At 46.5% G+C, this 15,144-nt stretch overlaps 1 protein-coding gene across 9 annotated transcripts in view; it reads right to left on the bottom strand.

Annotated features, from left to right (window-relative positions):
- The window catches only part of LOC135918168 (neuroligin-4, Y-linked-like), a 694,509-nt gene that overhangs the window by 626,809 nt on the left and 52,556 nt on the right, over positions 1 to 15,144 (bottom strand). The window contains exon 1 of one of the 9 annotated variants that reach the window (XM_070532201.1): positions 306 to 409. The exons of the other annotated variants lie outside the window; for them this stretch is intronic. The gene's annotated coding sequence lies outside the window, so the exon portion shown is untranslated. Of the gene's footprint in view, positions 1 to 305; positions 410 to 15,144 lie in introns of those variants that run through there. 9 annotated transcript variants of the gene reach the window in all.

The following is a 15,144-nucleotide window of genomic DNA, read 5'->3' as shown; positions in this document are numbered from 1 at the left end:
TAGGTTTAAGAATAGAATGTTCGAGTATCAGTCACCGCTCAAAGTATAACTGCCATATAACAAAGGCAGTGGAACCTCTATCTTTTCATACCTTTTTTTCTTTCCTTTTGTACTTTTCGAAAGCTGAAACCTACTTGAATGAGGTGTAAGCGCTAACTACTTTCTTTCTAGTTTTTGATCCATCTCTTAAGCCCTGTCTAATCCACTCGTAAAGCTGTATTTCCGTGTTCGTTCTTTTTTTTTTCGGTTCGTCCGTTTTACTAACTGCAGAGAGATGACAAGAAAGAAGCCAAGGCCTTGCTTACCTCAGTCAGCTGAAGTCTGTCCCTGCACGTCTGGCACCAACGACCTCACGTTTCGCGAATGACCGGAAAAGCTCCTGCTAGATCCACATATTCTGCGCCATTTCTTCGTTTTTTTTTTAGGAAGCTCCTATGTCCAGCGTATCGATTCAGGAAAGACGTAAAAGAAACGGTAGCAAATGAACGGCGCAGCAGACATTTAACGCGGGCGCGTTTGCTTTGTGGCTCACTGAAGCTTTTTATATTGCATTCAGCTGCAGTTATTAGAGCCTCCCTTTTCAATCTTCCGAATCTGGCCGGCTGTGGAAATGAAGGGTCGTAAATGCGAACTCACTTGGTTTTGCTGCTGAGCAGCCGGGTGCTCTAGGTGTGTGAATTCAGTACGTCGCACGAAAGCTTTTGAAACGTGCTTCTCTCTCAAACTTTCTTTACGGTCAATCACGTAGAGAAAAAAAGAACGCCGGACCCGTTTCACACAGGCTCGAAGAGCATCATCTCAAAAAGTGGGAAACGTGCACGAACCCTCTTCGTGTCCTTCTTGTTCGAACTAGGCTATGCCCATTAGTAGATTAAAAAATAGCGAGCTGTCGCCGAGGCCATCATTTGTCTCTATATTTCTTCCGGACACCTTTGCTCTACACTGTAGTGCAAGTTGCGTGCATCACCAGCAATCTGTATGCAACCTTATTTAATGCGAAGTGCCGTTGTGAGCAGTGCGTGCGCGAATAATCCGGCGGCGCCAGTTCGAGCCGCGTTTCTCCAACATGGCCGTCAAGTAACGCACTGCTTCAAGCCAAAGTCTGCCCCGCAGTTCGAGAATAGTTATAGCGCCCGGAAAGGGCACGTAAGAGGGTGTATCCATTTCCGAGAGATCCTTCAGTTCGCTGCGAGGCACGTGAAAGAGATTCATTTATTACTAGTTCCATCGCTTACTTCGTTTCTTTTTTTTTTTTTGGCTGCCAGTATCTCACAAGTATCCGAAACTCCACGTCTGCTAAATCTCCCCGGCTTCGCGAAAGTCTTTCGTACCGAGCTTCGGCAAGCACGCGGCGCAACTCCGGCTCTTCCAATCAATCAACTCTCTTGCATCGTTCCGCCTCCCCGCTCGCGAGGTCCCATATAGCATGGCGAAAAAAATTCACACAGCCGCAACCTATTCGCCACTGCGCCTGGAAGACGTGGTCACACATGGCTCTCGCATCTCTGCTGCACATCCCGGTGCTCGCAGGTTCGCAGCGCCGCGAAAGTCACGTGCCCGTCAGAAGGGATACGTTCTCAGGTTCGGTGTCACTGCTTCATCCTTCAAAGGCAGCGCCCTCTATTTCTTTAGCTCTTCTGCCTCGACTTTGGCAGTGACCCCACCACAACCCTCCCCCTCTCTCCTTTTCTCTCTCTCTCTCTCTCTCTCTCTCTCTCTCTCTCTCTGTGTGTGTGTGTTTTCCCGCACTGTCTAAGCGCCCGCAGGAAGATCCGGTTTCCTCACCTCGACGCAGCAGGTCGCCACTCCGACCCAAGGTATCATCATGGCGTCCGGGGATTATGACGAGCCCACTTAATCAGCACAGCGTATACAGCGCACGCCCCAGCCCGAGCGAAAGGTCTCCGCCTCCGGTCTAAGGAATCGGTGTCGATTTATCTCTCGTCGGTCCTTCTCGCACACTTGAACAGAATGGGGATGGCGCTACACTCGACCCCGCTCCTCCTCTGCGGTGTCCTTCTGCAGTCGCCTCCCTTCTCCTCCCACCCATTTTATCCTTTCCCTCCTCTAGAAGAGACCTTGCTCCCTGCCAATACCCGGAGCCTGTCTTCGATTTCCAACGCGGGATGATCTTTTCCCGGCTCCTAAGCCGAATTTGGCCGCCTCCAATTATCGAAAGCGCTCGGCCAGAGACACAAAGAAGACTCGGCTCAGGGGCACGGATTTTCGGCCCCGTTCTCCGCCAGTTTTGCTGTTTCGCTGCAGCCAGCTATAGCGGCCATTCGCTGTTCTTGGAAAGCAGCTTTTCGCGCCATGTTTTCGTTAGTCCGTATATGGTCGATGGGGAATCGCCGGCTCGACGCTGCTGTGTTGGCTTGTCCTTGCTGTCGTTGTTTTCATTGACTGGATAGCGACAGGCGGACGAAGCTGCCACGCTTACGTCACGTACGTGCAGGCTTGTTACATGGTCACGTGGCATAAAAAAATTATAGCAAAAAGGCACACTTCATTTCTGCCCGAGATTTGACATGTAACGCGATTAGGTTCAATTAGATGGAATTCGGGGGTCACCGGGAAGCTGGCTCAGACGGAGGAGGGATTCAACTGTCGACAAACTGTCTCTCGATGCGAGCCAAACAAGGGTGGTTGTTTATTTGTCTTTCTGTTGATCTGGAGAAGGAAAAAGTGACACTAAAGGTGCCTACTCGTGCAACCTAGCAATGTGCATGATGTGCAAGATGCAAGCACAATGCGCAAGCGGCATCATGCTAGTCTTGTGATAATAAGGCAAACACAGGGTTTTGTATATATTGGTGACGAGCTCCACCACTGGAAAAACTGGAGCCACGGTTGGCGTCACGTGGAATAAGGGATCACGTGGATACAGCGGCCGGGTCGGCTGCTTCTGAAGCACCGAAGCGAGCTGAAAACGAAAGTTTAAAGTCCCACCTGCGCTGCGCTTCTGATTAAATGGGGAGGTTTTTGCGCTTCGGGTGTGTGCTTGACAACGCTTGAAAGCTCTATAATAGGTAGTGGTTGCGTTTGAAGGTTTCCAACATGGCAGACTACTGCTCTGTGTCGGAGTGCTGTACGTATGCAACGGAGCCCGGTGTCAGCCTTCACACGTACCCGCAGGACTAGAAGCTGCGTGAAGCTTGGATCGCGAAATTTAGAACCAGCAAGCAGCTATCGGCTACAACTCGAGCACGCAGAAAGCACTTCCGCGAGGAATATTTCTGATACGGCGTCGGGGCTCCGATGTTCGGTGAGCAAACGCGCACTGAGACACTCGCCCGCGTGCGCTGTCCGGCTAACGCGATGAAGCTTTAGTCTACAAACTTGTTGGTGCTAGATACTGGCAAGTTCAGTGGAATGGAACGGGAACGGTAAAAAGCACATTAAAAAGGCATGGCATGTGATCATGCTTGTGTAGCGCCAAACAATGAAATGTACTGGATTAAGAAAACAGAGCAGCCGGTAATTGCTCGCTGAGAAGACCGATAAACATACAGTGCGACGCAACTTGATAAATAATCATATTGTAACGTTCAATAGTATAGAAGCAAAGAAAAAGGAAGATTGAATCGTCATGACGGGACATCACAAGTCACCGTCGTAGGCGCCGAAGTTCACATAGTTATAACGAGATTATTTTTGAATAGCTCTGCTAGTGTACACGCAGCAATGGTTGCTTGTGTACTGTGAAATGCTCATATGCTGCGACCTAAAGCTCACGGTAAAGCGCGAAACATTGTGCGTGGACGTTGATGCGCACGGGCAGTCGGTCACCGCGATCCCGTGCGATCGCTGCATCGAGCCTTCATTCTGCTGTGCTCTATCTGGTTATACAGACAGCCCACTATAAAAACATATTTCCCATAGTTTGCTCTCAGCTCTCAACCTTTCACGGAACAAACCGGTACGGGGGACTCTACCGCGGCGACTGCGGGCAGTGGGCGTTCACTGTACTTATTCGGTAACCAGTCTGCGTCTTCTGTTTGCCCAAGATTATTATTTTGACAGTAAAAAACTTCCATCGTTTTTAGAGTACTTACGCAAATGCCCAGGAGGGCTGCTGTTGTTATTTCTATTCTTTGTACCGGTCTACTGCCATCATTGGTTGAGGTGTGACGTGTTCTTTCTAAGCACGTTGTAAAATCCGGCAATTAATGATGTCTCAGATCACGGGATTAGCTTCGTAAAAACGACAATGCGTTGCCAGCAACTTCAGTTTTGCTTACGGCTTCCTCTGACACTAAGTCGCATCGGATATCCAGCGCTGAAACTAATAAATAAAAAAATAATACTCAGGATTGATTGAATATTTGCCTTTGCTGTCCCTATAAAGGACATTCATGCAAATTTATTGATCTTACTTTAGTACCGCTTTCAAAGGTCGCACTGCACTCTCGAAACACGTAATGTACGTAATTGTTTCTGTCAACACATATCTTGGGCTAGTAACTCTGGGAGCTTTGAAAAATTATGCGCCAGACAAAACAATAACGTTGTGCTCCTTATATGCTCTTGTGTTGCAGTACTGGGCTTTTGGCGCCGTCCCTGTCGCTTAAAAGTTGCTACCACGCTGCTTTCCGTCTTCTGAACGAAGTTGCCGACATGGCCCTCTGATTCACGTTAGACAGAGGCCTGCCGGTTTCTCAGAGCACTCATGCTCCATCATTTCAAAATATGGTTGACAGCGCTCTATTGTAATCCCTCAAACGCACACTGACGTCGTGTATTTTTTTTCTTTCACACCTTGTGGTTGTTGTTGCTGTTGTGCTTGCATCTGCTTCATGAAGCTGTCAAACGTCCGTTCCCACGCCACCTCTTTGGCCTGAACGTGGCCACGATGGCGGACCTAGAGGCACTCGGAACAAGAACGAACAAAGCAAAGGAAGCAGACTAGGCTGAGTTCCAATCCATGTTCGCCGAGGACATGGAAACGCCCAGTGCCAACATCACGGCAACCATACAGGTAGCGACGCCGTCGCTGAGCCTCCGTATTGCCCGGATGGGCTAGAGCCTCAGCCAGCGCATCTCTACTCTTGAGAAAGAGAGTGAGCAAGAAAGAAAGAAGTCGAAATAAGCACACATGAGTGAGACCCTCAGCAGCCGAAAAGGCGAGTAAACCGCCGTGTCCCAGTAACGCGACTCAACCGATCAAGACTTGGCAATGTATTTGTAGATCAACTAACGGGAAACGACACAATCTGATACGAACATGCGCGTTACACCAGCCGGAGATCGTTGTCGTTCAATAGACGGAAGCGGAGAAGCAACGATTAGGGCATATAAGACGCACACGGCCTACAGAAGGATCGGCACCATGATTCTGACATAGAAGCAGTAGCATTAAATGAAATACCGCATAGAACGTAGCCTGGTCGAGAACGTCAGCAGCAAGAAGACGCTGCGAAGCATCTTTGTGCTCAATGTGGACATTCCCCTTAGAAAAATGCTTAAATACCTGGACAGGTTCCTCAGGGGAGTAGAGAAGATCGCCAAGAGACAAACGGATAGTGGGAGATTTTAACGCCCTCCCCCCCCCCTCCCTGCAGCCTGGGGATACATATCCATGCAAGCGAAGGAGATGGGCGTCAGCAAAGCAACGCAACAACACCAAATGACGCTATGTAACGACCTCCGAATAGCGACGAGAACCGGCAACAGCGTCTCCGGCCCGCACCTAAGCTTTACGGTGAGGATAAGACGGGTATTATTTTCGACATTAGACGAGACACTCGGGATCGATCACCACATCGTACAAACGCTAATTCAACACCACAAGACCTCTGCGAGTTGGCCAGGCAATAATCATGGACTCGCCTGCTTTCCGCAGGGATGCAGCCAACGCATCCTATATCCGGGAACAGCCGAGCATAGAATACGTCCAGGAGTGAATGAAGAACACAATGGAGTTGTTGTTCAGGAACACGAAAATGGAACAGCTCATGATAGAAGTCTCTGTGGTCAACCCGCACCTACTAAACCTGTGCGACGCCCGCCGAGGTCCCCAAAAGTGCTAGAAGCAGAAATGCAAGAGGTAGCTCAGAATAAGAATCGCGAAGATCGCGCGAAAGGCGGTTCAGTACGCCGAAACTCTGAGACGCCAGAACCGGGAACAAGTGTGCAATGAACCTGCAAGGGACTCTTAGCAACAGGAAGACATGGGCTATTCGGAAGTTTCATCCGGCCAATACGGAATCAAAGACGGTGACGAGAACGCAAATACAACACTTGATCTATAACTTCCGAGGTTCCAAGAAAGGCGTCCTCAAGGCACTGGGAAACAGGTCATCATCAGTAGCAGCGGCCTATATTTATGCTGACTGCAGGACGAAGGCCTCTTTCATCGATTTCCAATTACTCCTGTCTTGCGCTCGCCGATTACAACTTGCGCTTGCAAATTTTGTAATTTCATCCCTCAACTTATTTTTCTTCCGACTGCGCTTCCTTTCCCTTGGCATCCATTCTGCAACTCTAATAGTCGACCTGTTATCTATCCTGCGCATTACATGGTCTGCGCAGTTTCATTTTTTTTATCTTAATATAAACTAGAATATCGGCTATCCGCGTTTGCGCTCTGATATACACCGCTGTCTTCCTGTCTCTTAACGTTACGCCTAACATTTTTCTTTTCGTTGCTTTTTGTGTGGTCCTTAACTTGCTCTCGAGCTTCTTTGTTAACCTCCAAGTTCGTGTCCCATATGTGAGCACTTGTAGAATGCAATTATTGTACATGTCTTTCTTTTCAACGACAGTGGTAGCGGTTGGCAAAACATAAAGAGAGGGCTATCGGAACCCGTAACATGCACGATAAAGTTCAACCTGAAGCCCAACCAGCCTTTCGCCAGAACATTGAGAGTGGCAGCGCTGAGCAGCCTCACTTGCAACACCACCCCGGACATGACAAAATCAACAACAATACTCCACGGAACCTCGATGATTCTCATGATGCTCATGAGAAAGTATGCTCAAGTTCAAACAGTGTTGGTAACCGGGAAATGTACTGGCGTTGCGCACAAGAAAACACGCGGATATCATGGTGCTTGCAAAGCCGGGCAAGCCTGTCGCCATCCAGATCATTTGCCCTAATTCCTTCACCTCGTGCGTGGGAAAGAATTCTACTACATTCGGGACTTTCTCACGGGCAGAAGAGCAACCTGGCTAGCCTGGCCAGCCTCAGGTCAGACACGACAAAGCTCAACGCTGAGCAAACTCCTCAAGGATCAATGACCTCATTGCTAGTATTTAATATAGTCATGGCAAACCTGCCGCAGTACTTAAACAAGATAGAAGGCATAAGGCATGCACTGTATCCTGATGACTTTGCTATCTGTACATGTACAGGACCACCCTGACCACGGTAGGACGCGCTTCAAGAAGTCATCGAATGGACGGAGACGTACTTGACGGTCTGATGCCTATGCTGCACCCTAAAGAGGTCGGAACTCCTCGGGCTCAAGAAATTAACGAGAGGACGCCAATCGCAAGAAATGCCAGACCCCAGTACTCATGCTGGATGGGAAACCACACCCACGGTAGACATACTTCGGGTTTGGGGTCTCACCCTCCATAAGGACGGTGCTGGTCGCGCCACCATCAAGAAGCTCCAGAAAGCTGCCACCCAAGTCACAAATCTAGTAAAGAGGGTTGCCAAACGCAAGCACAGACTCAGAACAAGATACTGTATGTCCCATACAGGTCGTCGTGATTAGCAGGGTGATATACGGACCACCCTATCTCAGGCTCAAGACCAGCGATGAAGATAAGCTTAACGTTCTCATCAGGAAGACGTAAAAACAGGTCATGGGACTCCCGGCGACGATGTCGAAGGAAAACGCCCTCAACCTTGGGGTTCATAACACGTGGGGGGAGCTAGTCGAAACTCACAAGGTGGGTCAGGTATAACGACTCCCATCCACACGCAGAGCAACGCCCCCACGAACTAGATACAGAGTAGACGAAGAAGCCAAGGGCACGCAAGGCATTACACTAAGAAAAAAGATCACAGTGGGGAGCATCCTCTGAAATATGCATCCGGAATCGAACAGGCGAAGAAGAGCTAGGAAAGAAGACCTGCACAAGAGATACAATACAGCGCGAAAGAGAAGACGAAGCAATCACCTTCATGCGTGTGGCAAGCTACGGGCACAGAAGAGCACAAATCGCTGGCGCAGTCAACGAAGACGGTAGCTAGGTGGTATCGGACTCATTGTCTACCAAAGAAATCGACATGGCGGAAGAGAGAGCGATTGCGCTATCACCCACAGCATGCACGGGCAAAGCACAAGTAACCGCAATTACAGAATCTCAAGAGGCAGGCAGACATTACCAGATGGACAGAATATCGAGGGCCACCCTCGGCCTACTGAAAAAAGCGGGCGCACATCTTATGGGACAGCCATATCGTCTGGGCGCCTGAGCACGAATCCCTGATGGGTAATCTAAGATCACATTTTCCAAGATATCCCGCCGGGTCCCACCCACCAGCTGACCAAATACTGAACAAGTACACGGAAATGCTCAACCATTACAAGAACACAAGACTATACCCACCTTCCCACCGCAACAGGAGATGACGCCCCGTCACAATCAGAATACTCCAATCGAGCTCATTGCCGCACGGAACACTCCTCCACGCCATGCATCCGACATCATATCAACGCAAATACATTTTTTGCGACGTGTCCAACACACTGTACCGCATAGTATGGAAGTGTGGACGCACACAACCCAGGATTAAATAAACAGTAATACAGCATCAACAGAAGAGCAGTGGCAGGATCGGCTGACGTGCACAGACCTTACGGACCCACAACACCTGGTGAACAGGGCCGAAACAGCAGTGCAGGTTGACGGTTTCTTAGACTAAGTAGGCCGCCCACCTCGGGCGAATAACAGTCAACTGAAATTATTGAATGAAGTTCATTCGCTATCCCTGTCTCGTACTTTGCGGGGCTTTCCTCGAAGCCCGGGAAGTTGCCGCCGCAAAAAAAAGCTGCACTCAAAGAGCTGAATCACATGCTTCTGATAGTGCTCTGTAGTCCCTGCCATAATTCGCCCACCCAAACAAATATTTCAAATTTCGCAAGACGTATATAAGCAATTTGTTCACTAAGCATCGAAGTACAAATATTTTCATTACCTCCAAGAGTGGTGCTACAGAGTTGCCACCTTGTTGCACTGGTACCATGTTATTACGCCCAATTTTCGAATGGTTCCTTGCCGCTCAAATATTGCCTTGAATACTGTTTTCCTTTTCTGATATATGTAGTGCAAAATTCCAACTTAGTGTAAAGGATAGACACCTCTATCCAAGCCTCTGTGGACGTTTTTCGTCTATGTCTAAAACGTAATTCTGACCTTGACAAAAAATCTCATAGGTCTGAGTGGAAAATATGTGTCACTGGTTATATCCATCTGAGCAGAAACATCCTTTAAAACGCCTAGTCCAGCTTATGTTAAAATTTCTACAAAACTTGTAAAAAATAGCGGTGTGCGAATAGTAGTTTTGGGGACTGAATTGAATAGCGCCAGAGGTGAATAAAATTGAATACCGAATATTTTTTGAATGGTTTCCAAATAATCTACAGCCTCCTGCACATCAATATTCACATCTTCACGGGCATTACGAAAGGCTAAGAAAATTGTTTGCAAACTCAGAGCTCATCGAAACAAATGCAGTCCAGCTTTATCATAGAAATTTGATAAAGGTAATACTGTGGGCCATATAATATCTGCGTACCTCAACAAATACTACCTCAACATTCGCCTCAACCACACCTGTCACCCCAGCGACCATCTCAGTCCGCTCTTCAGCAACCTGCTTCGAGCACACATGGAGCTTCAGCGTCGTTTGGTGATTACGCGTCTTTACCCGTGGCACAGATGATCCTGCCCATGCTATTCACAGCTCTGCGTGCAATTCTCAGTGCCATTCCACACGCAAACAACCTTCCAGAGGTAAAAGCACTGCTTTCTATGGAATCGTTGGTGCTTCCACAACCACCAACAGCTCCACTGCAGGCCTACAATGAATAATCGCTATAACAATGTTTTCATATTTCAGTGGAATGCTAATAGCCTTCGAAATAAGTCAGCTGATTTCCGCAAACTACTAGCTCAACATAACTTTCCTGCTTTATGTATACAGGAGGCAGGCGTACGAGATGACTTTCGTCTTTCGAACTATGTTATATATAAATCATCGCGCATTGCTGGAAGTAGCAGATCGATGCTATGCGTGAGAAAAGACCTACCGTCCTATTTAATACAGTCGAGCGATATAAGTATACCGGAGTTCGTAGTATGCAAGATATCTTTTAGAAATACAAGCGTCACAGTGATTAGTCTTTATCTGCAGTGTTCTAGCAAAATATCAGTAGACAGCTTGATGAACGTGTTTGGTATCGCGAACTCACATGTGATGGTTTGTGGAGACTTCAACGCACATAACGTCATCTGGGGTAGTGAATATAACGATTCCCGTGGAAGCATCATAGAGTCTGCCGCAGAAAAAAGTAATCTTATCGTGTTAACTGACAGCTCTCCAACGTTCTTGCGGGGGTTTCGTTACTCAAGCTGTATAGATGTCACACTCTGCTCACAAGACCTTCTTGATGACGTTGACAGACATAGAAACGCACGGCAGTGATCATTTTCCGATCCTGGTAAAACATCGCCTCATACGGAGTGAGGGGACCCGGCGCTACTCAAAATATACTAATTGGCAAAGTTTTCGGCACCAGTTAAGTAACTCATTCGGCGCAAACCCGAACTTTCAAAGTTTTGCAAATTTATTGTGCGAGTCTTACAAGATCTGCACAAAGCAAGTCATTGTTCCGAATGAATACGCTGCAGTCGACGGGGCAATTCGAAGACGCGCAGAACGGGCTTATCGCCGCAGTGGAAAGCTAGATGACTACAACATGGCACAGAAAGTTCAGTCAAATTCGCGCAGACGCTTACAAAAATTAGGAACGAGAAGATGGCGAGAATACTGCGAGTCGTTGTCTCCGTTTACTCCAGTTCCCAGAATATGGTCCGTAGTCCGATCTTTTAGTGGTCCAGTTACCCAGAGCCATCCCTTCCGAGCCCTTGCCGTAGCTCGAAGCACTCCGGAAACATTTGTTGCTGACGAATTCTGTCAACTTATATACAGACCAGGAATTTCATATACTTGCCTACAATTCGCAAGTTCAACAACACTAGCAGACCAGAAGGTTCGTGCATGCTTTATGTCACAACATCCTCAACTTGACTGTGAGTTTAGTTTAAATGAATTGAAAAGTGCTCTTTCGTCATGCCGTACAAAGAAAACCGCAGGCCCAGATGGTGTTACGTACGTGATGCTAAAGAACCTAGGTGCAGTAGGAAATATGACTCTTTTGGATATATTTAATGATATCTCGATAAAAGAGACCCTTCCGGATTCATGGAAATTAGCTCGGGTAGTTCCAGTGCTAAAACCAGGAAAGACACCACTTTGCCTTGACTCCTACCGACCCGTCAGTCTCACAAGCTGCTTTTCCAAACTAATGGAGAAGATGATAGACAGTCGATTGCAAGGGTGGTGTGAACACACAAATGTGTTTTCCGACCACATGACCGGATTTCGACAAAATCGAGGTACAATGGATGCAGTATTAGACATTGCCACATGCGTCGAACATGAACGAAGTTGCGGAAATGTGACAGTAGCAGTGTTCTTAGACATTCAAAGAGCATTCGACACTGTAAGTCACATACACGTCCTTGCTGGTATGCTAGAGCTTGGCCTACACGGTCGAACGCTGCGCTGGGTATCAAATTTCTTGAAAGATAGAAAAATATTTATGGAAACAATTGAAGGAGAAAGTAATTATCACAGCATCACGCAGGGCGTTCCGCAGGGCAGTGTCCTCAGTCCGTTTTTATTCAACTGTGTCATGTCAGCCTTGCCACAAAAACTACCGTCTGGTCTACAGTATTCTCTGTACGCAGATGACATCTGCATATGGGCCTCTGGATCTCATATACAAGACATTCAAAGAATGCTGCAAGAGGGTCTTGATAGTATCGACACCTTTTTAAAAGAAAGAGGCATGAGTCTTTCATACGCAAAGACAGCCGTACTTCCTTTCGCTAGACGACAGCTGAATAATTTCCAACTTACGCTTAACGGGCAAAGTTTGATGTTTGTGAAAGCGCATAAATTCCTTGGAGTTATTCTTGACCGCCAGCTAACATGGGCATCACACATCCGCGCAATTGAAAAGCAGACCAACGCAGTAATAAACGTACTTCGGCGACTCGCTGGCACAACGTGGGGAGGATCAGTCTCTTCGCTACTACAAGTTCATGATGCACTCATAAAACAAAAGATTGCTTACTCGGCCCCTATTCTCCACGGATTATCGCAAACTTCTGAGGAACGTCTTCAACATTTACTAGCAAGGGGGCTACGAGTGTGTCTTGGGGTTCCGCAGGCTACCTCGAGTTCTTTAGTAATTGCTGAAGCTCGTCACCCTCCATTTCCAGTCATACGAACGGTTGAAACATGCCGACATATTTATCGCATCTTAACCCAAAATGAGAAGCATCCATTAAACCTCGCACTCACCGTAAGAAACAAAAGCAAAATTCACGATGTTGTTCGAGAGCATAAAGCATTGTTACCAAGATTTGAATTATGCAAAGTGGATGTTAGTTACCCTCCCTGGATGTTAACATGCCCTAAAATAGAATTATCGGTTGACGGGATTATATCAAAGAGAAACATGTTCATAGTAGCCGCACAGCAACTAGCACTCTTCCAAATTTACTCATTATATCCCCAGTACATCCACGTTTATACAGATGGTTCGTGTCATAAAAATTTCTCGACTTCAGCATTCGTCATTCCACATTTAGCGCTAGAGCAAACATTCAAATTATCCCGGGAGACATCTTCCACCATGGCAGAACTATTTGCAATCCTTTGTGCTTTGCGTTTCATAACATTAGAAAAACATTCGCAAAAATGGGTTATCTTTAGCGATTCGTCAGCCGCTCTCACATTACCACAGAGCAATATGAAAAATTCTTTGAACACTTCGCTATTGTATGAGACGCTCAAAGAACTTACTAAAGCAAACGCAATGAACCACGTAATTGCATTTCAATGGATACCTGGGCACTGCAATATTCCTGGTAATACTGCAGCGGACGCAGCTGCGAATCGAGCGCACAATAACGCAGAGACAACCAATCTTCCCCTATTGAGTAGTGAAGTCCGTCTGATCCTGAGACAGATTTTTTGTCGCCTTAGTAAAACTACCTGGTGTTACTCGGAGTTATACTCTATAGACCCATGTATAAACTTATCAATGCCGGAAACTCTAAGAGACAACAGAAAATTTGAAACATTGGTACACCGACTGCGTCTTGGTACTGCATTTACGAAACACTTCTTGTGCAAAATAAAACGTGTCTCTAGTCCGCAGTGTTCTTGTGGCCACCCAGACGAAGATGTGCATCATCTTCTCCTCAAATGCACGAAATAAGATACACAAAGAACGGTACTGCAAGCTAATTTGTGTATATTAGACAGAAGACCATTCACTCTTAAAAAGGTACTTGGCCCATGGCCAACTGCGGGCCTTCAAAAAAGAGCACTTCTTGCTCTGAAAAAGTTTTTGGAGGACACCAACATTTTGGGAAAATATTAGGTACCCGATGATTCGAATACGCTAAATGAGTTACATAAATGTTGTTGGTGGTCCATAATTGGTTTATGTGATGATCGCAACTTTTACGCGATATGTATGATTCTGTTCTGTACTTGCAGTGTATTACATGTGCTGTGTGTTTTGGCTGTTCAAAACATCTGACTTTATATATGTGTAAGTGGACTGTAAGTAGACTGAACTAATGCACAGAACTTTGCGACTCATGTACTGTTGGACCGTATATTTTTTATTCACCCAGTGTTCTACTGAGTGTTATATTTTGTGTCGCTATTCTCCCTTTTTACGCAAATTTGTTTCGTTTGCCAAGTGACAAGGAGTAGCCGGTGCCACCATAAAGGCGCCAACCTCTCCTAAGATTCACTTCAATAAAAAAATAAAAAATATCTGCGTATACATTCGCGACCAAACCAGACAAGCATGTCGTCTCCGGTGGTGGCTGAGAGACAAGCAATCCATTTTTCTCTAGTTCGAATGATCGCGGTAGGTAGTACCGCTATTATATAAAAGTAAGCTGTAAAGAAAGGCGTCCTGATTTAATCCAATGAGAAGACACAGGCGTTGTATTTAAATATAGCATCAAAGAATTCCCCCTGCCAAATTCCGCGCCCACAGAACATCTTACTGTCAGTTAACGTGTTTAGCCGGAAAATTCTGGCAGTCTCAGCGATGTAGCGTGCTTTAAATGGGACAGAAATTCGCAGAAAGATAAAGGCTTGAAATGATGAACAGTAGTGGACCAAGCAATGTAGCTGAATCCAATGTTTCGAAAGGAAGACATGTCTTCGACACGGCTTTGACGCCAGGGCCCTGCCCTGATGAATACAAGTCCTCATGTGGAAACGTTAGCTTCAGCAATATTCCTTGCTAGACTACTGAAGCGTGCTCTAGTACGTTATGTCCGCTGTAAATGGGGTGGAGGTTATCGATTCTTGTTTCAATTTCATGCTTGATCGTCTACAGTCGACAGCGTAAACTATTCAAAATGTTTCGAAATGTATCACGATTTTCAGCTGGCCAACATTCAATTCGATGGCGAAATAGAGCAGTGACTATTCGATTCGAGGACCGAATCAAATAGTACAATATATATTCAAATAGGACAAAAGCCACATTGCATCTGTTACTTGTGTTCAAAGTGCAATATAATGGCATTTTGTTTCTATCAAGAACATGAAGAAGGCTGCAGGTAAAAGCTACCCTTAAGACAAGGTCGGCACAAGCCCACAGACCATTCTGTATGCAATCACCGATAGCTGCATGCGTGAGAAACAGAAAAATGCTTATCAAGTAGATTGAAAAAATCAACGTGAGCAAAATGGCGTAAATGAAAACTTTGCCATATTCACCTTAGCCTATTTAAATCCCATCTTCCAAGCTTTGACCACACTGCACTCTTAAGGCCATTAAGTGCTATAGACTGACAAACCTT

The sequence above is a fragment of the Dermacentor albipictus genome, chromosome 1 (genome assembly GCF_038994185.2).
Source record: "Dermacentor albipictus isolate Rhodes 1998 colony chromosome 1, USDA_Dalb.pri_finalv2, whole genome shotgun sequence".
Classification (NCBI taxonomy): Eukaryota; Metazoa; Arthropoda; class Arachnida; order Ixodida; family Ixodidae; genus Dermacentor; species Dermacentor albipictus.
This window is presented reverse-complemented; position numbering and strand designations above follow the sequence as displayed.